The 18,643-nt window shown below is 42.3% G+C and overlaps 1 protein-coding gene, 1 long non-coding RNA gene and 1 other non-coding gene across 9 annotated transcripts in view; 1 reads left to right on the forward strand and 2 right to left on the reverse strand.

The window, feature by feature from the left end:
* Pkig (cAMP-dependent protein kinase inhibitor gamma) overlaps window positions 1–18,643 on the forward strand; it is an 86,545-nt gene that overhangs the window by 56,293 nt on the left and 11,609 nt on the right. For 4 of the 7 annotated variants that reach the window (XM_027945147.3, XM_071608952.1, XM_027945143.2 and 1 more), the window contains exon 2: window positions 2,373–2,442. The gene's annotated coding sequence lies outside the window, so the exon portion shown is untranslated. Of the gene's footprint in view, window positions 1–2,372; window positions 2,443–10,737; window positions 10,822–18,643 lie in introns of all 7 variants that reach the window. The other 3 variants (XM_071608953.1, XM_027945144.3, XM_071608954.1) reach the window with 1 other exon arrangement.
* On the reverse strand, window positions 11,781–12,741 carry LOC139704778 (uncharacterized). Its single transcript, XR_011706771.1, has 2 exons — window positions 12,652–12,741; window positions 11,781–12,096 (listed from the first exon to the last, which is right to left on the reverse strand). It is a non-coding gene; the product is annotated as an uncharacterized lncRNA (long non-coding RNA).
* Trnaa-cgc (transfer RNA alanine (anticodon CGC)) lies at window positions 18,133–18,204 on the reverse strand. Its single transcript has one exon. It is a non-coding gene; the product is annotated as a tRNA-Ala (tRNA).

Below are 18,643 nucleotides of genomic sequence, written 5' to 3' on the forward strand. Positions count from 1 at the left end.
TTATAAATTATTCAGTCTCAGGAATTCTGTTATAGCAGGAGAAAACAGACTAAGACACTGTTTTTGCCACTAAAAAATATTGTTGTATTAAATATCTTTTTTCCTAAAGAATTTAATCATTATTTTATTTATTTAATTAATTTTTTTATGTGGTACTGAGGATTGAACCCAGGGCCTCACATGTGCTAGGCAAGTGCTCTACCACTGAGCCACAACCCCAGCCCTAAATATCTTTATATTCATGTCGTACTTATTGATAATTTTATTTCTAAAGATTGCATTTTTTAAAACTAGTATTATTTGACATTGAATAGATAATACCATCCTACTTTGTAAAGAGTCATGGTAATTTATATTCTCTAGTATATGAGTTTCCTAAATCTTTACCAATGTTAAATGCTCTCTTCCTTCTTCCTTCCAGTTTCTTCCTTCTACTCTCTCTCCCTCTCCCTCTATCTCTGTTGTTTTATTTTATGGCAAGGCTAATGGGGGGAAATGGTGTCCCATAGTTGCTTATCGTCTAGTGAGGTTGAACGTTGTTTCACATTAATTGACTGCTTCATCTTTCTCTTCTGTGAATTCCCTTCACCTGTTTGTATGAATTATTTGCCTTTTTCTCAATAACTTGTAAAATTGCTTTATATATTTGTTCATTAATGATGATGCCATTGTGCCACAGATATTTTTAACTGATCATTTGCATATTTTATTATAAAGGATTGAATTTTTATTATAAAATATGTGAGCTTTATGTTTTTCTCTTCATGATATCTGCCTGTTTAGGAAAAACTTTTCAACCTCAAAGTTAAATAAGTATTATTCTCTGTATTCTAATGCCTTCATCATTATAATTAATTTAATCCAGAACTTTTAGTCTTTTTGGAATTTGTGTTTATATAGTAAGAGGAAGTGGTCCTGCTTGTTCTAGTTATGCCAGCACCATTTCTTAAATAAATCATCTTTTCTCTTTTGCATTAAAATTTCATGATTTTTATAAATAAGTTTCTTTATTTTCTTGTATCTATTTCTGGACCTGTTTTTCTAGTTCACACATCTGTTTGTCTATACTTATATTAATATATAATCTCGTATTCTAATGTCTTTATAATAAATTTCTACTGTCTCAGAAGACAAATCCTCCATTTTTCTTGACTATTTCTTGGCCAGTCTTCTGAGATCCTTATTTTTCCATATGAACTTTAATGTTACCATCCCCAAAATGTATTGATATTCTGACTGAAATCTAATAAAAATGATGTAGTCATTTGGAAAAGATTGACATTTTTTCATAATTAGTCTTTTCCATTTTTTCCTATTCTGGGCTCAAATCCAGAGCCTTGCACATGCTAGTAAGTGTTCTTCCACTGTCACATCTCTAGCCTGATAATTACCTTTTCTAGACAAGAACTTTCTACTGACTTGGCACCTATGCATTCTATTTCTGTTTTTTGTTTTTATCTTTAAATTTTTAATATTTATTATTAGATTAATTTATCTAAAGTAAAATAATATTTCTATGTTTATCCTGAATCATTAGGAACTTTAAATCCCAGTGACTCAGGGATTAGAGGCATACACCACCATGCCTGGCTGTTTATTTTAAAACTTTAAAAAAATTTTTTTTTAAGTTGTGATTGACCTTTATTTATTTACTTATTTGTGGTGCTGAGAATCAAACCCAGTGCCTCACACATGCCAGGCAAGCACTCTACCAACTGAGCCACAACCCCATTCCCTATTTTAAAACTTAAAGTATAAAGTGTGTATACTTTTAAAAATGTGAATATACACAAATGCTTCACTTTTCCTAAACATAATAATCATTTATATTTTTATTAAAAAGCAGTAATACATGCAATTTTATAATATACTTTTTTTAAATATTAATTTTTTTAGTTGGACACAATACCTTTATTCCATTCATTTATTTTTATGTGGTACTGAGGAATGAACCCAAGGCCCTGCGCGTGCTAGGCGAGTACTCTCCTGCTAAGCCACAATCCCAGCCCTTACAATATCTTTTCAACAATCAAGCATGAACATCTTTCCATGTCAATACAGTGAAATCTTTCTCCTTTGAAATAGTTGTATGGTTTCTTATTGTACTGCAATTAACTGCAATTTAACTTTCTTTATTAACAACTGTCTAAGTCATTTCACCTGTTGTTTGCTACTACAAATATGTTTTGCTGAATTCCTTTAGAGTCTTCTGACTATATCTATGGTATATCCTGGACATTTGGCTGTCTCAGAGGATGTGCATATTTAATATGTAAATCAATAATGCGAACTTGTCCTCCCAGAAAGATTATTTCAGTTTACAGCTCAGAGTGTGTCTGGATCTAATCTCTCCTTTTCTTTTGGTTCTTTAGATTTTTCACACTGATTAACCGAGAGTGGAACATCTGAAGAGATGCAAGCAAGAAAAAGAAATTAAACCAGGTGGGTAGTCACGCTGTTCTTGCCACTCTACCATAGCTTCACAATTTTTGCCTGAATGCCTTTTTTCTTTTTCAAGAAAGAAAACAAATAGGTTTCAAATGAAATTAGAGAAGAATTTTGGTCTCACGAAGAAAAGGCAGGATGGCTCTTTTCAGAAGTTATATAACATCATGCTGCAATTTCACAGGCATGGTTCCATTTACAGGCAGTTTCTTTATAGCATCAGAAAGACTACCTCTGGTGGCCTGATGGGTTTCTTCAGCCATGTACATGAGCAGATGGAGTCATACACAAGAGTTATGAGCAACTTTGGGTGTGACACCAGATTTTTTCTCTACCTAATATTTGTTATAAAGCTATTTTTACAAAGACCAGGACAAATAATAGGAATTTTCATTGTAAGGCTGTGTTAGAGGAATCAAAGCAACAAAACCCAGCCCAAAGAAATGAGCACGACCCAGCAGTATGGTGAGAAGGGATGGGGCAGGTCCTTTCCATGTGGAAACAGTTGCATCTGGAGCAGTTCATCCAGCCTGCCAGGAAGTATGGCCACCTTGGGTCAGTGTTCATAGTTTTATGCTATCTAAATGCTCTGGCATAAGTTAATAATTTTAAATCCAAGGTAACATGATAGCTAGCTTTTCATCTAAAGCACTTCTGTGAATCTGGTAAATCTCTGCCTTGTCATGTTGGGAGTACAGGGTCCAGGGTCCACGGAGGTCTTCTCACCCACCCAGGCATTCATGGATGTAACCATTAAGGATATCAGAACCAAAGGCCACACAGCTAGCCTACACCTGCCTGGGTCTTTTCCATAGCTAGAATCGTCACAATTATGCCAGCAAGCCTGGGGATGAGTTTTTCTCTGAAGAGCTTGTCAGACCCATTGCGCTTTTGTGCCTAAATTAAGGAGTGTGTGTGGAGAGCGGACTTGACGTTTTCTGTCTTCAGCACTGGGTCAGAACAGTGAAGCTCTATCTGGTGTGCAGTTTGGTGTAGATTCCTGCTGTGGCCTAGAGAAGTGCTTCTCATTTGTGCATTTATTCAGCAGTGTTTATAGAGCATCTCCTGGGAACCGGACTCTGCAAACCAGAGCAAAGTGGCAGACACAGTCTTTACCCATGAAGCTAATGGTCAGTAGATGAGTGACAGTTGCCTAGGTGCAGAGAGGACTGAGGCCAAAAGGCATGCTAGAGATGGCCTGGATTGGAGTGGGCCAGAGCAAGGCTGCGGGCCTAGTGGCAGCATGGGAACAGCCTGGGGGCTGGAAAGGGCACACGCTCCCCAGGAACCACACGTGCTTCTCGGGGCTTCACAGTGCAGAACAGAGGCCATGGCTAGAGTTGAGTATTCAGGTGGCTACGAATGAGTCTGGGCTTTATCTTGACAGCTCTAAGTGTGAAAGTCACTGGATATTTTTAGAGGAGAGAGGTGTGAGTGAGTAGGGCTTAGAAAGGAAACTCTCTGGGTAATAGGCTAAGTGGAGTCCCAGCCTCTTCCCTGACTACTCTCCTTACCTCTCTTCTCAGTGCCTCTGTCACTCCTTTTCTTGGACCTTCAAGAAGGCAAAGATCAGGGCCTGAGAGCAGATAGTGTCCTTGCAGATGAGCAAGGGGGTGATGGTAGGTGGGTGGGGAGAGGCATCCAATCTAAAGCAAAGATTACTGGTGGCCTTGGACAGTCATTTCACCGTGTGAGCATCATCTGTTGAAGAGCAGAGGAAGTATTACCTCCTCCTCTTGCCTTTTATAGTAGTTACTTTACATGTCCAACTGGGGCTTCCAGAGGAATCTCTCTGCCTTTCTTGCCATGAAATTATTTGTTGAAACTCTCAAGAAGATACTGGGGTCCTATAGCTGTAACTTTGTCCTGTGACAAGGTGATGAGGAAGCCTTGGCCTTGAATCAGTACACAGCTCTTCCTCCCTACAACCTGCAGTGATCAGACTGTAGGTGGGAGGAAGGAAACATTGACTGAGGATCAGGTATATACTCAGCCACACTCACAGGCAGAAGAGCTTCTAGAACTACTATTTGTTTAAACCATATGCCAAATATTATGATAAATACTTACATACTTTAAAATCTCCTTTAGGGCTGGGGATGTGGCTCAAGCGGTAGCGAGCTCGCCTGGCATGCGTGAGGCCCGGGTTCGATCCTCAGCACCACATACAAACAAAGATGTTGTGTCCGCCGAAAACTAAAAAAAAAAAATAAATATTAAAAAAATTCTCTAAAAAAAATTTCCTTTAGTTTAGTCTTATGAAGTACATATATATTATTTTATAGATGTATTTTATAGACAAGGAAACTGAGACTCAAAGACATGAGACCACTTGCTCATGGTGACACAGTTAGGAGGACGTGGAAGAGCTGGAGTCTGGATCCTGTGCTCTGACCCCTGTGCATAGAGCTTGCTATTCTGTTGGCCTCCTGCAGACCTTTCAGACATTGTGGAGGCCACAGAGAAATGGGGGACAGCTCCTCTGTTCTCTTCCAAAACTTGAAAATTCTGTGCAGGGCCACTGGCCACTACTGATCTGGAACAGTTATGGAGCCAGCATGTCCATGTAGTGTTTCTGCAGTCAGCCCTTTTCTCCAAGTGCATTAAATAAAGGAGCTACCTTCCCACCTGTGGGCAAACTGCCTGGCAGCAAGGAATGGGCTTGCTCATGTCCCTGGTCATTTTTCTTCTCACCTGAGCAGAGAGAGTAGGCCATGCACACAGGGGAAGCCTGTTGAGAGTCCCTCCCTGAGCCTGCTGCCACCTGTTCTAACTTGGCCTGCACATGAGGGTGCTCCTCATCTCCCCGAGGAGCCAGGGCCATGAGGACGGCTCCTTTGAGAGGAGCTAGTGAAACGAGTGGAGAGAGCGGAGGTGAGAACCTGCTGGACTGAACATTCTTCCCAGGCCCATATCTTGAAAGGACTGAGACTGTGTTCACAGCAAGCCATTAAAGAATCTTCCCAGTAGAATCAATGTGATCAGAATGTCTGTGTTACCCATGGCAGTCTACAGATTTAACGTAATCCCTATCAAAATTCCAGTGGCATTTTTCGCAGAAGTAGAAAACAAAATTCATATGGAACCATAATAGACACTGAATAACAAAATAGTCTTGAGCAAGACGAGCAAAGTTGGAGGCATTCTGATTTTAAATTAGGGTGATAAGGAAACTAGTAATCAAAATAATGTGGTATCAGCATAAAAACAAACATACAATCCAATGGAACAGAATAGAAAGTTCAGAAATAAACTCATGCATGTACAATCAACGAAATATTTGACAAAGGTGTCAAAAATACACAATGGGAGAAAGGAAAGTCCCTTCAATAATTGAGAATACTGGATATCCACACACAAAAAAACCCACATTAAATCCTGATCTTACGCCATACACAAAAAATTAACTGAAAATGAATTCGAATTTTAAATTTAAGATCTGGAACCATAAAATTCCTAGGAGAAAACATAGGGGAAATCTCCATGGCCTTGTTTTAACTATGATTTTTTGGACATGACACCAAAAGCACAGGGAAAAAAAAAAAATCAAAAAAAGCAAGTGTGACTCCACCAAACTGGAAAGTTTTTATGTAGAAAGGAAATGATCAAGAAAATGAAGGGCAACTGGACTGAAAAAAAATATTTGCCAACAATATATTCAAATGTGTTTAATATCCAAATATATATAAGGAACTTATATAATTCAATGGCAAAAGTAACTCAGTTAAAAAATGGGAAAGGACTTAAGTAAATGTTTTTCAAAGGAAAACAGCAGGTATATGAAGAGGCACTCGACATCACTAATCATCAGGGAAATGCAAACTAAAAGTACAGTGAGGCGTCACCTCATACCTGCTAGAGACTGTTATCTTTAAAACATCAAAAGCTAGGCTATGGGTGAGTGGTGGTGCATGCCTATAATCCCAGCAGCTCAGGAGGCTGCTGAGGCAGGAGGATTGCAAATTCAAAGCCAGCCTTAGCAATTTAGCAAGGCCCTAAGTAACACAGTAAGACCCTGTCTCTAAATGAAATACAAAAAAGAGCTGGGGAGGTGGCTCAGTGGTTGAGTGTTCCTGGGTTTAATCCCCATACCCCCCCACCCCCCCTAAAAAAAGTCAAAAGCTAAATATTGAGGAGGAAAGAGGAAAGGGCACACATATACATTGTTAGTGGAAATGTAAATGAATACAGCCATCATGGAAAACAGGATTGAGTTTCCTTGAAAAATTAAAATTTCAACCTGTGATTTACAAATTCTACTTCTAGGTATTTATCTAAAGGAAATAAAAATCACTGTCTTAAAGCCATATCACTGTGGATACAGCCCAGTGGTGGAGCACTTGCCCAGCATTTGTGAGACTCTGGGTTCAATCCCAGCACTACCACAAAGAAAAACAAAACAAAACACTGAAGAGACACCTGCACTCCCATTTCACTGCAGTGTCACTCACAATAATCAGAATGTGGAAACTACAATCTAAGTGTCCATCAACAGATGAATAGTCATAGAAAATGTTGTTTTAAAAAAGAAGGAAACCTTGCCATTTGTACCAACATGGATGGACATGGAGGGCATTATCCTAATGAAATAAGCTAGAAAGAGAAATACTGCATGATTTCATTTCTATGTAGAATCCAAAGAAGACACTCATAGAAACAGAGGTAGAAGGGTAGTTCCAGGGGCTGGGTAAGGGTGAGATGGATGATAGTGGTCAAAATGTCAAACTTGGGGCCAGGGTTGTGGTTCGGTGGTAGAGTGCTTGCCTAGCATGCCTGAGGCACTGGGTTTTATCGTGGCATCACATAAAAATAAACATATAAAATAAAGGTATTGTGTCCATCTACAACTAAAAATTTATTTTTAAAAAATGTTTAAACTTGCAGTTATAAGATGAGTGAATTCTGGATACCTAATATACAGTGTGGTAACCATAGTTAATAATAATATATTGTGGGGCTGGGGTTGTGGCTCAGTGGTAGAGTGCTCGCCTACCATACATGAGGCACTGGGTTCCATCCTCAGCACCACATAAATGTAAAATAAAGATGTTGTGTCCATCTAAAACTTAAGAATAAATATTTAAAATATAATAATATATTGTGTACTTGATATTTGCTGAAAGTATAGATCTTAAGTATTCTCACATTAAAAAAAGGTAGATGTGAGATGATAGATATGGTAATTTAACTTGATTGTGGTAATCATTTCACAATGTATACACATATCAAAACATCGTGCTTTGAATATATAGAATTTTTACTTGTAAATTATAACTTAATAAAGCTGAAAAAAATTTAAAAATCTGCCTGATTCACTGGAAGCCATTAATCAAACCCTGAACTGTTGTGTCAGCCCAAAGGATACGGTTATTCTTTTAGCATGTAAATAAGTGCTAAGTGCTCTTATGCCAAACCCAGGGCTGGACTTTTACATGCAGTGTCTAAATAAGTAAAGTAGAAAAGGAAGGCTCTTGGAAATGACATCATTTGGCCAAACAAAGCTGGAAAGGGGCACAACCAAGTTTTCATTCTAGTCTTTTTTTTTTTTTAGCTTCACAACTTTTATTTTTTCAACAACACCCAAGGTACTTCTCAAGGTACTACCACCTTTTATTGGGCATCTTTTCTGAGCCAGGTGTTGTTGTTGTTGTTATTATTATTATTTTAACTGTAGATGAACACAGTATTTTATTTACTTTTGTGTGGTGTTGAGGATTGAACCCAGTGCCTCACACATGGGAGGCAAGCACTCTGCCACTGAGCTACAACCCCAGCCCAGCGTTATGTATTTATTATTTCAAATTCTGTTACAACCTTGCATAGAATTATTCTTCCCATTCCATAGATGAAGAACTTGAGGTTCTTCATCTGTGGAATCTTGCTTTAACTAAGTAATGAAGCCTGGATTTCCACTCTCTCATGAGACAAGAATGGGCTTTCAATTCTTCCTCTCTACTTCCTCTATTCCTTACTTCTCCAGGTTCTTAGAAGGAAATGTCTCAAAAAAAAAAAGGCAGTATTTTCTTCAATCTCACAAAAGCCCCTTGAGATGGGGATTACTGGTAACTGTTTTACAAATGAAGAAACCAAGCCCCAGACAGTTTCAATGGTTTGCTCAGCATCACCTAGTCAATAACTGATGGAGCCCCCCGTGCAGGCACCCTCTGATTCACAGTTCGCTGTGCTCCCACACCCTCTCAGCACCACCTCCTTGCAGTTGGGGTAGAATCTCCAGCCTTATTTCTCTCTCTAGTAGTCCCAGGATGTGGAAGGCATTTTCAGCTCTTGAATTTCCCTCTTCTGGTCTACCCTGCCTCCGGCCCCTCTGCTAAAATTCCTCTCCTCTGTTGGCAGAGCAAGGTCTCACTGGCAGGAAGCTGCCTTGAGGTTGGAACTCTCCTGCTGCTTATCAGTAAAGCCTTTGGGCCTTGCCCTATGGTAGCTTCCCAAGCCACCAGGCTCACATGCTGTTCTGACTCAGGGCCCCTGGGAATCCCCTGGATGCAGATGTTCACGGTGACTAGGATGCAGCCATCAGCTCTAGGACTGTTTTTCTGGCCAAGGCCAGTGTAGGAGGGCAAACCTGTTCCAGCTTTTGTGGGAGAGTGCGCGCCGGTCATGTGTGGCCTAGAACTGGGGTTTTAAGCAGAGGTTTATGGGTAAGCATTAAGGATTCAAGGGCTCCCTGTAATTATGGGCACAGCTTTGTATATACATATATATATTTTCTAGGCGAAGTGTCCCTAACTTTTCTCAGATTCTCCAATATGCCTGTAACCTCTGACTTTTCAGAATCAGAGAGAACCCAAGTGTCGTAGGCTACTATGTCCTCTTGCACACTAGCCTCCCAGATGCTGGGCTCTTGGGAGACCACACAAGGCCTATGGATCTTTCTGTTTAGTGGTGAACTGAGATAAATTACCTAATATTATTGAAGCTTACAGTAGTCCCATGGGATGTCCCATGGGATGTCCCAGAGTCCAGCCATGAAATTGTACCATGCAGCCCGTTTCATCTACCTGAACATATGAGCTTTCTGGTTTTCTCCAGAGGGGCTGCTTCCTTCGCCAGCCCCTAAACCCCACTGGCCCCAGTCCTAGGCAGCGAGAGTGGTGCTGAGAGCTGCAAGCCAGCATGGCTTGCTCTGCCAGGCCCCACTCAGCGCCCTGTGCATGCTGTCTCTTTTAATCCTCATGTGCCCCTGTATGCCCGAGGCTGTTATTTTACACATGGGGAAACTGAGGCATGGAGAGCTTGAGTGACTCTCCAGAGATCACACAGCCACTGAGTCATTCAGTGGTGTCTGGCTGAAGCACAGGAGCTTAACTTCCAAGCTTTGGGATGAAAGTCAAGGGCAATTTTAAGAAAAACTAAAGCAGAAAAAGTATGGAGTTGGCTGGTATAGGGCATACAGCCCTGTATTGTGACACCAAGAACATTGCCTGGTGTCACAGTTGGCACAAAAATTCATGTGGTGAAATCACTGAGTGGGTAATACATTAACACACCCAGTGCAGGACATGAGAAGAACGTTTCTCCATTGCCCCTCAGGGAAGCATTTCTTACAGCTTTATTGAGGTAGAACTCATGTTGCAGTTCAGTGGCTTCACTGTGTTCAGAAGGTGCTGCGGTCATTGTCACACTTGACTTCAGCATGTTCTCCTCACCCACAAAGAAACCCGCCTCCTTCGCCAGCCCCTAAACCCCACCAGCCCCAGTCCTAGGCAGCCACCAGTCCACTGTCTGTCTCTAGATGAGGCTTTGATACCCACAGGAGTGATGGGTTGGAATCTTGGTGCTCAAGTGCCTCGTTCCCCAGGGCATAATTAGACAAATGGAATTTGACTCTAATGTATTTTATAAATGGATTTATTAGCCAAGAAACTATAAGCGTGTCTCTGATATGCCTTAATTTGGGGTTGACACAGGCAAGAGGCAAGTTTTTTTCAGAGTAATTTCTACTTGTTAACGTCTCCCGTCAAGCTGGCTCTGCTCAGCGAGCAGCTGTAAGGTGATGCCAGTTTTGTCGGGCCACCTTTTTGCACTGGCATCAGAACCAGTGGTGGTTCAGCACAGGCTCTTCTTTCTGTCATCTGAATCCCTGGCTCGGGTTCTTGCCCTGTGTTGATGTGAAGGGCACCCGCCCAACACTCTTTGAAATTCAGGCAACAGCACAGGGAGGATCCTGTGAGGCACCTGGGGGACATGAAACTGCACCCTCTCTTGAGCCCTTTCACGTTGGCAGACCCACTGTATGTTCACCTGGCTCATTGATTTTTTTTGTTCTTTTAGAAAACACTTCATGGGCACTACACACCGAGCAGCGTGCGAGGTGCTCGAGAGGCGCTCTGAAAGCTCATCTTCCAAGTAGTTAAGGTCAGAATAGCCAAGATGAGAAAAGCCACAGCGGGAGAGATTTGGTAACAAGACAATCCTCTGACAAAGATGCGACAGAGGCAGTGTCATCCACTTCAGGGCAAAGCTATTGCCAGAACACACCACCCTAAAGAATGGATAGTGAATTAGGATTGAGGAAATGCAAGTTCAAATCTTGATTCAAGCATTAACCAATTAGAGGATTGTGGGTGGTCCACACCATCTTCTGAGCCCTGGACTCTCCACTTTGAGGATTAAATAATGCAGTGCCTCTAAAAAGTACCTTCAAGGTCATGGCTGAAAACAGTACCTACTTAGTAAAGTGGAAAGAATGACTGACAGAATGAAGGAAAGGTTTGTAATTTTCAGTGGTAGAGCATAACTCTAGCAGGCCAGCCTACTAGACCTTCACTTTTTTTCCCAGTCAGGACCTTCCTGCCACTTCAGCCACTTTGAGCTCACCTTTTTCAAGGGCTTCCACTTCCTCTGATTGTACCGAGAGAGTATTGCCTTGGGGGCCTTGGGCCTAGTAGCCAGCCACTCCTTCACTTTGAATCCAGGTTCCAGTTCATTCTACCTAGGTATAAAGTGGGTCTAATTCTACAAGGCCACTGTGAAACTTAAATAAGATGATACATGAAAAGCATTTGTCACTATATATATCAATTTATCACCATGTATATATCAATCGTATAAATGAAGCCATTTCTACTTAATTTGTTTTTCTAAAATTTTAAATAATTTATAGTAATTATTTTATTACTGTCATTGCTATTTGTATGGTCAGGAGCCAGAACTCAGTTTTTTTTGTTTTCTTTTCGGGGCGTGTGTGTGTTTTGTTTTCTTGTAGTGCTGAGGATCAAACCCAGGGCCTCATTCATGTTAGGCAAATAAATGCTCTACCACTGAGCTACACCCCTGGCCCTCAGATGGTTATTTTATTCATTGAGAGAGTGCCATAGTTGTTAAATTCTTATTTTCTTGGCCAGTTTGTTATTCATTAATCCATTCATAGACTTATTTCTGTTGAACTAGGAGAACCGTTGCCTGGCAGTTCCATGAAGACTCAGTATCAGGAGGGTGGTGGCTGAACCAAGGACTCAGGAATCTTATGTAAACTGTGTTAACGTGGGCCAAAGGTGCAGTGACGTCTCTGGTCTGCTTGAGTAGTAACAGTTCTTGACTTGCAAACATTGCTATTCCAAAATCCAAGGGAGGTGATTATTTAATTATTTACTGATATGGTGTTTTTAGGATTCTGAACCTTACTTCTGCCTGGAAGTAGAAAGAAAAGGAGAATTTGGGTTCTTCTTCAACTTAACAGAAAGATCCCAACCCTTTCTGGCATTGCCCTTGAGCACACAATGTTTGTGCCTATGAGACCCCCTCACTGACTCTGAGGTGTCACGCACTTTACACTAGAGAGCAGCCTCTGAGAACTGGCAATGGAAGGGAAGCATTGAAGGATTCCGTTGGAAATGTCAGTGAGGGTAAATCAAAATGAGAGCAAAATCCGGAGTGTGCCCTTGTTCTCCAGGTCCCCGAAAGATCCCCAGTCATGGTCAGTCCTCTCACTCTCTCTCCTGCTCACTGCTCCCCAGTCCTGTGGCCTCCTTGTTCACCTTATGAATGCCAGGCATGCCCTGCATGGCTCCCCACTCACTTCCTTCAGGTCCCTGCACCAGTGTCACCATGATCTATTAGAGAGACTCTCTGTCCTCAGTGGAAAATCTCACTCTCCTGCCTTATCCTCTGTTTTAGTCATCTTTTCATCACCCACCAAAAGACTTGACAAGAACAGTGTAGAAGTGGAAAAGTTTTTTGGCTCACTGTTTCAGAAGTCTCGGTCCATAGATGGCTGATAACTCCGGGCCTGAGGTGATGCAGAACATCGTGGCAGAAGGACATGGTGAAGGAAAGCAGCTCAGGACATGGCAATCAGGAAGCAGTGAGAGAGCTCCACTCACCAGTGACAAAATAAAACCCTAAAGACATGCCTCCAGTGATCTAGCTCCTCTGGCCACACCCTACCTGACTATAGTTACCACCTAATTAATCCATGTTAGTGGATCAGTCCATTGATTAAGTTACAACTTTCATAATCTAATAATTTCACCTCTGAAAATTCTTGCTTTGTCTCATACATGAGCTTTTTGGGGAAACCACATATCCAAATCATAATATTCCACCCCTGCTCCCCAAAAGCTCATGCCTATCTCACAATTCAAAATACAAATCTCATTCATTTCCAGGAGTCCCCACAATCTTTAACACTTCCAGTATTACCCAGAAATCCAAGTGCAGAGTCTCCAGGGACTCAAGGCAAACTCTAAGCAAGAGTTCCTGTAAAAATCAAAAGCAAGTTACATATATCGGCACAGAGTAAACATTTCCATTCCACCAGTGTGGCCCCACCCAATGTCCTTGCTGTTTGTAGCCCATGTGACCTCTCTCTTTGCTTGTTTCCTGCTCAATTTCTTGCAGTTTTCCTCAATTAACATCCGATGGTACTGGCATCTCTTAATCTCAGGGGTCTCCACTGCAGCTTCAGCTTCCTTTCACATGTATTTCTCAGGTGCTGCCCACAGGGACTCCTACACTGCTCTACTTTGCCTGGCCTTCCAGGCCTTCCTTTGAAATCTCAGCGGAAGCCTCCATGATCACCTAAATCCAGCATTCTGCATTCCTGCAGGACCAGCATCATGTGGTTGGCACCAAGGTCTGCCACCATCTCAAGCAGTAGCCAAGCCTCCTGGAACCATGGCTGCAGCAGCCCCTGAATGCCTGGGCGGCTGGGCGTGGTGAGACAACTTCCCAGGCCCCCTTGTGCAGGCAGGGTGCCCTGCTGTCTCTTCTCAAGTTACTTTTACATTCTTGAGCCTAAGATGGGTATGGTCTTGCTGATTCCTGAGATGCCCTTTTGCTTTCCTTTTTTCTTTAGTGACTGAGATCTCTTTAACAACCACAGCTTTTTAGCCACAGTTTATACTGTTTTGGGAACCCAGGGATACTTTACCACTGAGCTAAATACCTAGCCCTTTTTATTTTTTATTTTTATCTTGAGATAAGTTCTCACTAATTTGCTTATTAGGGCCTCGCCAAGTTGCTGAGGCTTTTCTTGAACTTGCATTCCTCCTGCCTCAGCTCCCCAAGTTGGTGGGATTATAAATGTGTGCCACCGCTCCTGGCTTTACATGCACTTTTTTGGCCAAACTGCAAGTTTTCAGATCTTTCTGCCCTGCTTTCTACTCTTGATTTTCACAGTAAACTTAGCTAAAAGCTCTGCCACTGTGTGAATTCTGTGCTGCCTTGAAATTTTTTTCTGCCAGAACAATTTCTCTATCACCTTTAAATTCAACCTCACATGAAGTCTCAGGACACAGATAAAATGTGGACAGTTTTTTTTTTTTTTTTTTTTTTTGCTAGAATGTAATATGAAAAGCCGCCAGTCCAATTTCCAGTAGAGTCCTCCTTCTCTTCTGAAACCTCATGAGCTCAGTCTTTACCGTCCACAGTTCTCTCAGCCTTCTGGTCTTCTGAGCTTCCACCAGAATCTCCCCTTAAACTCCACTTACAACATTCTACAGTTTTTCCAGCTTACATCTCTAAACTTTTCAAAATTCCTCCCCCAAATTACAAAAAGCTCCAAAAGCTTCTGAACCACATGGTCAATTTAGTAATAGCAACAATCTCACTTCTCAGTGCCAGTTTCCGTTTTAGTCAGCTTTTTGTCGCTGTGATCAAAAGACCTGACAAGAATAGCATAGAGGAGGAAACATTTAGTTTGGTTTACAGTTTCAGAGGTCTCAGTCCATAGACAGCCAACTCCATAGCTCTGGGCACGAGGTGCTGCAGAACATCATGGCATAAGGGCATGGTGGAGAAAAGCAGCTCAGGACATAGCAATAAGGAAGCAGAGAGAGAACTTTGCTCAACAGATAACAAAAAATAAACCCCAATGGCATGCCCCCAGTGACCCAACTTCTCCAGCTTGCCATTACCACCAATTAATCCATATCAGTGTATTAATACATTGATTAGGTTAAAGCTCTCACAACCAATCATTTCACCTCTAAACTTTCTTGCATTGTCTCATACATGAACTTTTGGGGGGCATCTCATACCTAAACCATAACACCCCCCATAATACTCTTGCTGCCTAATATTTTGTTTGTTGGTTGGTATGAGTCACTCTGCCAGCATATGAACTTCATGAAGGTGGAGTATGTTTTGTTCACTGCCAAACAATTAATATAAAGGAAGAGAATTTTAATTCCTTAAAATTATGTGAATGCCTGCACCCTGGAGCCCCCATGTATGTTGTGTAGATGGATTCAATACCTTTATTTTATTTATTTCTTTAATGTGGTGCTGAGGATCGAACCCAGTGCCTCACACGTGCTAGGTAAGCACTCTACCACTGAGCTACAACCCCAGCCCTGATTTTTGAAGTTTTTAAAGATTTATATACAGTATACTGAAGTGGTCTTTCTCATCAGATCTGTGGGCTGTTACTCTCCCTTTAGTAATAGGCTGACAAGAGCAGTGATCCTGAGCTAGTGTTACACACACACACCCATCCCCACCTGTCATTGGGAGAATAACTGGAAGGAGTTACGTGTCCCATCACCACCACCTGTGAAGAGTTAAGGATTTTTGAGCTGATCTCCCTTGCTAGGCCGTGAACTTCTCTCAAGGACCTGGCTTTGTATCCATGGTGTCCTAAGCCTGGTACTGATTGAGTGATCAGTAAAATTTTGTTGAATGAATTAATATTATAGAAATAGTATCTGCTTTTCATTATCCACGGTATATTTAGGGGATGCTCTTTTATAGAATTCTAGAAAAATTAGAGAGGAAGCCCTGAGACAGAAGTAAATAGAGGTTGCTCTAGTTATCCACTGCTGCATAACACATTACCCCCGTGGTATAAAACAATATCAGTAATTCATTCTCTCTCTCGGTCTCTGTGGATGAGGGGTTTGGCACAGATTGACTGGGTAATTCTGGCTTCAATCTCTCATGCAGTTGCAGTTAGATAGCAGCCAGGGTTGGAGCAGTGAGGGGCTTGCGCAGCCAGGCTGGCCAGTCTCTCTCCATACCAGCTCAGGCCTTCTCCACGTGGTCACCTCGGGCTAGTTTGGGCTTCCTCACAGCATGGCAGCCTCAGATTTCCAACATGCAACTGAACCTTCAAAGGCAGGTGTCCCACCGAAGAACCAGGTGGAAACTTCATTTTAGAAGACACAGCATCTCTCACATTGCATTTTATTTGTTAGAAATTACTCAGAGTCTGCAGGTACAGTTCAGGGGTAGAGTATTTTCCTAGCATGTTCAAAGCCCTGGGTCCAGCCCTAGTACCCAAGGGAAAAAAAGAAGAAAAAGCTAGTTACCAAGTCCGGCTCATTCAAAGAGATTCAAGTTAGTCTCCACTCTTTATTTATTTAGTTTTTAGTTATAGATGGACACAGTGTCTTTATTTTTACTTTATGTGGCTCGAACCCAGTGCCTCACTCATGCTAGGCAAGTGCTCTACCTCTGAGCCACAGCCCAGCCCTCCATTCTTTTTTTGTTGTTGTTGTTAATTTTTGTAGTTGTAGATGGACAGAATGCCTTTGTTTTCTTTATTTATTTTTATGTGGTGCTGAGAATTGAACCCAGTGTCTTTCACGTGCTAGGCAAGCACTCTGCCATTGAACTACAGCCCCAGCCCAGTCTCCATTCTTTTGACAGAGAAGAATTTATAGACATGTTTCAAAGCTATCACAGAAGTGGCAGTTTAACCCTTCATTCACACTTGAACCCCTGAGATTGGAGGGGAAGACCTGTGCCCTGTGGCACTCAGCCTGGCACCCGCTGAGTGGAGCTGAGCGTGCCCCTAGGCTTTTGGCAGGCCTATTTGGAAGTGATCTCACATTCCCTTCCTGCCCCTCCCTTCACAGTAGATGAAGGCTGCCACTCTCTGGGAACTCTGCTTTGTAGGTGAGTCCCTTAGATAATGTGTAAAATGGCAGCAGGCCTGAGGAGACCCAAGCAGTAGTGCAGTGGAACTGTTCTTCGTTCCCGAGACTCCACAGAAGCACAGGCTGTCATGGATGAAAGTTTGCACCATGGTTCCAGTCCCCAGCCCTATATAAAACAATAATCTGTCCTGCCACAGGATATAGCTGGGGTGAGAGTTTTCAAATGTGTACCTCAAAATAATTGTTTTTACTATTGCTGTGAAGTTTGATTCCAAAAATTTGTTGGCAGAATTCATAGGCTCAGCCCAGCATCACAAGGTTTTACTCCAGCTGCAAATCCAAAGCAGAATTTTGCATCAGTGGACAAAATGCATCTGTGTTTTTGTTGTTTTTATTATTGTCTTTGTTTTGATTTTTCTTTTTGCCAACTTAGTAGAATGTTTTCTGGGGACTTCCTTGCTTTCTTGCCCTTTCTTCATCTATGTCTTATGAGGCTGTGACTGAGGGGAAAGAAAGGCAGAAGAGGAATGTGCATGTTTAACAATCCCTTACTGGATGCCACACACATGCTAACTCAGTCCCATGCTTTGTCACATAAGAGGACAGGCTCAATCCTGCTTCACACTCTGGGTGTACAACCTCAAGCAAGCTTCTAAGCTCTCTGAGCCTCGGCTGCCTCTTCTGTAAAACAGCAATGATACTTTTTGTTTTGTTGTGTTAGTGTAAAATTACAAGAGATAATGGCTGTAAGATGCTTGGCACAGCCTGGCATGGAGTAGCCCTCCCTAAAGGTGGGCTCTGATTAATCCCCACAGCCACATTTAAGGCAGCTGTCGGCCCCCACCCCCACCCCTTCACAGAATTGTCATCAGTGCGGGGGGTTTCCCAGCAGCCGTGGGCTATGGGATAGAGGTTGGGACTCTAAAGCCCTTCCTGTGTCCACCTTATTTGCCTCCAGGTGTCTGAGCCTGGGCCTCCTTGGCCTGCAATAGTGGTAGGCAGAGGAACTCTGGAGACCTCAGGCCCTGCCAGTCCTAGAGCAGGAACATTTGAAAAATCCAAAGCCAGATTTCCACCTATGGACTCTGTGTCCACCAGACTCTGTAGAGAGCAGGGTGTAGAGAATGCTGGAGGCACGGGGGTTACTCTAGTGAAGGCCCTGAGGTCAGGAATTGAATTAGATATAGCCGGGTATGGCGCTGCACATTATAATCAGAGCAACTCAGGAGTCTGTTTGAGGCCAGCTCAGCAAATAAGTGAGGCCCCAAGCAACTTAGCGAGACCTTTTTCCTTTTTTAAATATTTTTTATTGTAGATGGATATGACATCTTTATCTTTGTTTATTTTTATGTGGTGCTGAGGTTCGAACCCAGGCCTCCTGCGTGCGAGGCAAGCGCTCTACCACTGAGCCACAACCCCAGCCCCAAGACCATTTTTCAAAATGAAGAATGAAAAAGGCTGGGAATGTGGCTCAGTGGTTAAGTGTTCCTGGTTTCAGTCTATTTATTACCTTCCTACCTAAATAAATAATAATGTTTGAGGAATTAAAGAGAGACCCATATGGCCAGATCAAAATGGGCCTAGAGAGGAAATGAGAGGAAAGAGTGCAAAGGGAGGTAGGGCCAAATCACTGTGGGACTTCCGGGGCTGGCTTAAGAGGTTTGGAGTTTGCTCAGTATGGAATAGAAAAGCATCAGAGGTTGAATGAAGCACGGGTATCACGTGGTCCAGTTTCTATTTGAGAACATCGTTCTGGCACTGTGTAGGAATCCATCGGGGGCTGAGGGGGAGAGAAGCAGGACTGTAGTGAGGGGCTCTACAGGGGTCCAGGTGAGAAGTCCTGGGAGCCAGGTGGTGCC

Source organism: Marmota flaviventris, chromosome 2 (assembly GCF_047511675.1).
Source record: "Marmota flaviventris isolate mMarFla1 chromosome 2, mMarFla1.hap1, whole genome shotgun sequence".
Lineage (NCBI taxonomy): Eukaryota > Metazoa > Chordata > Mammalia > Rodentia > Sciuridae > Marmota > Marmota flaviventris.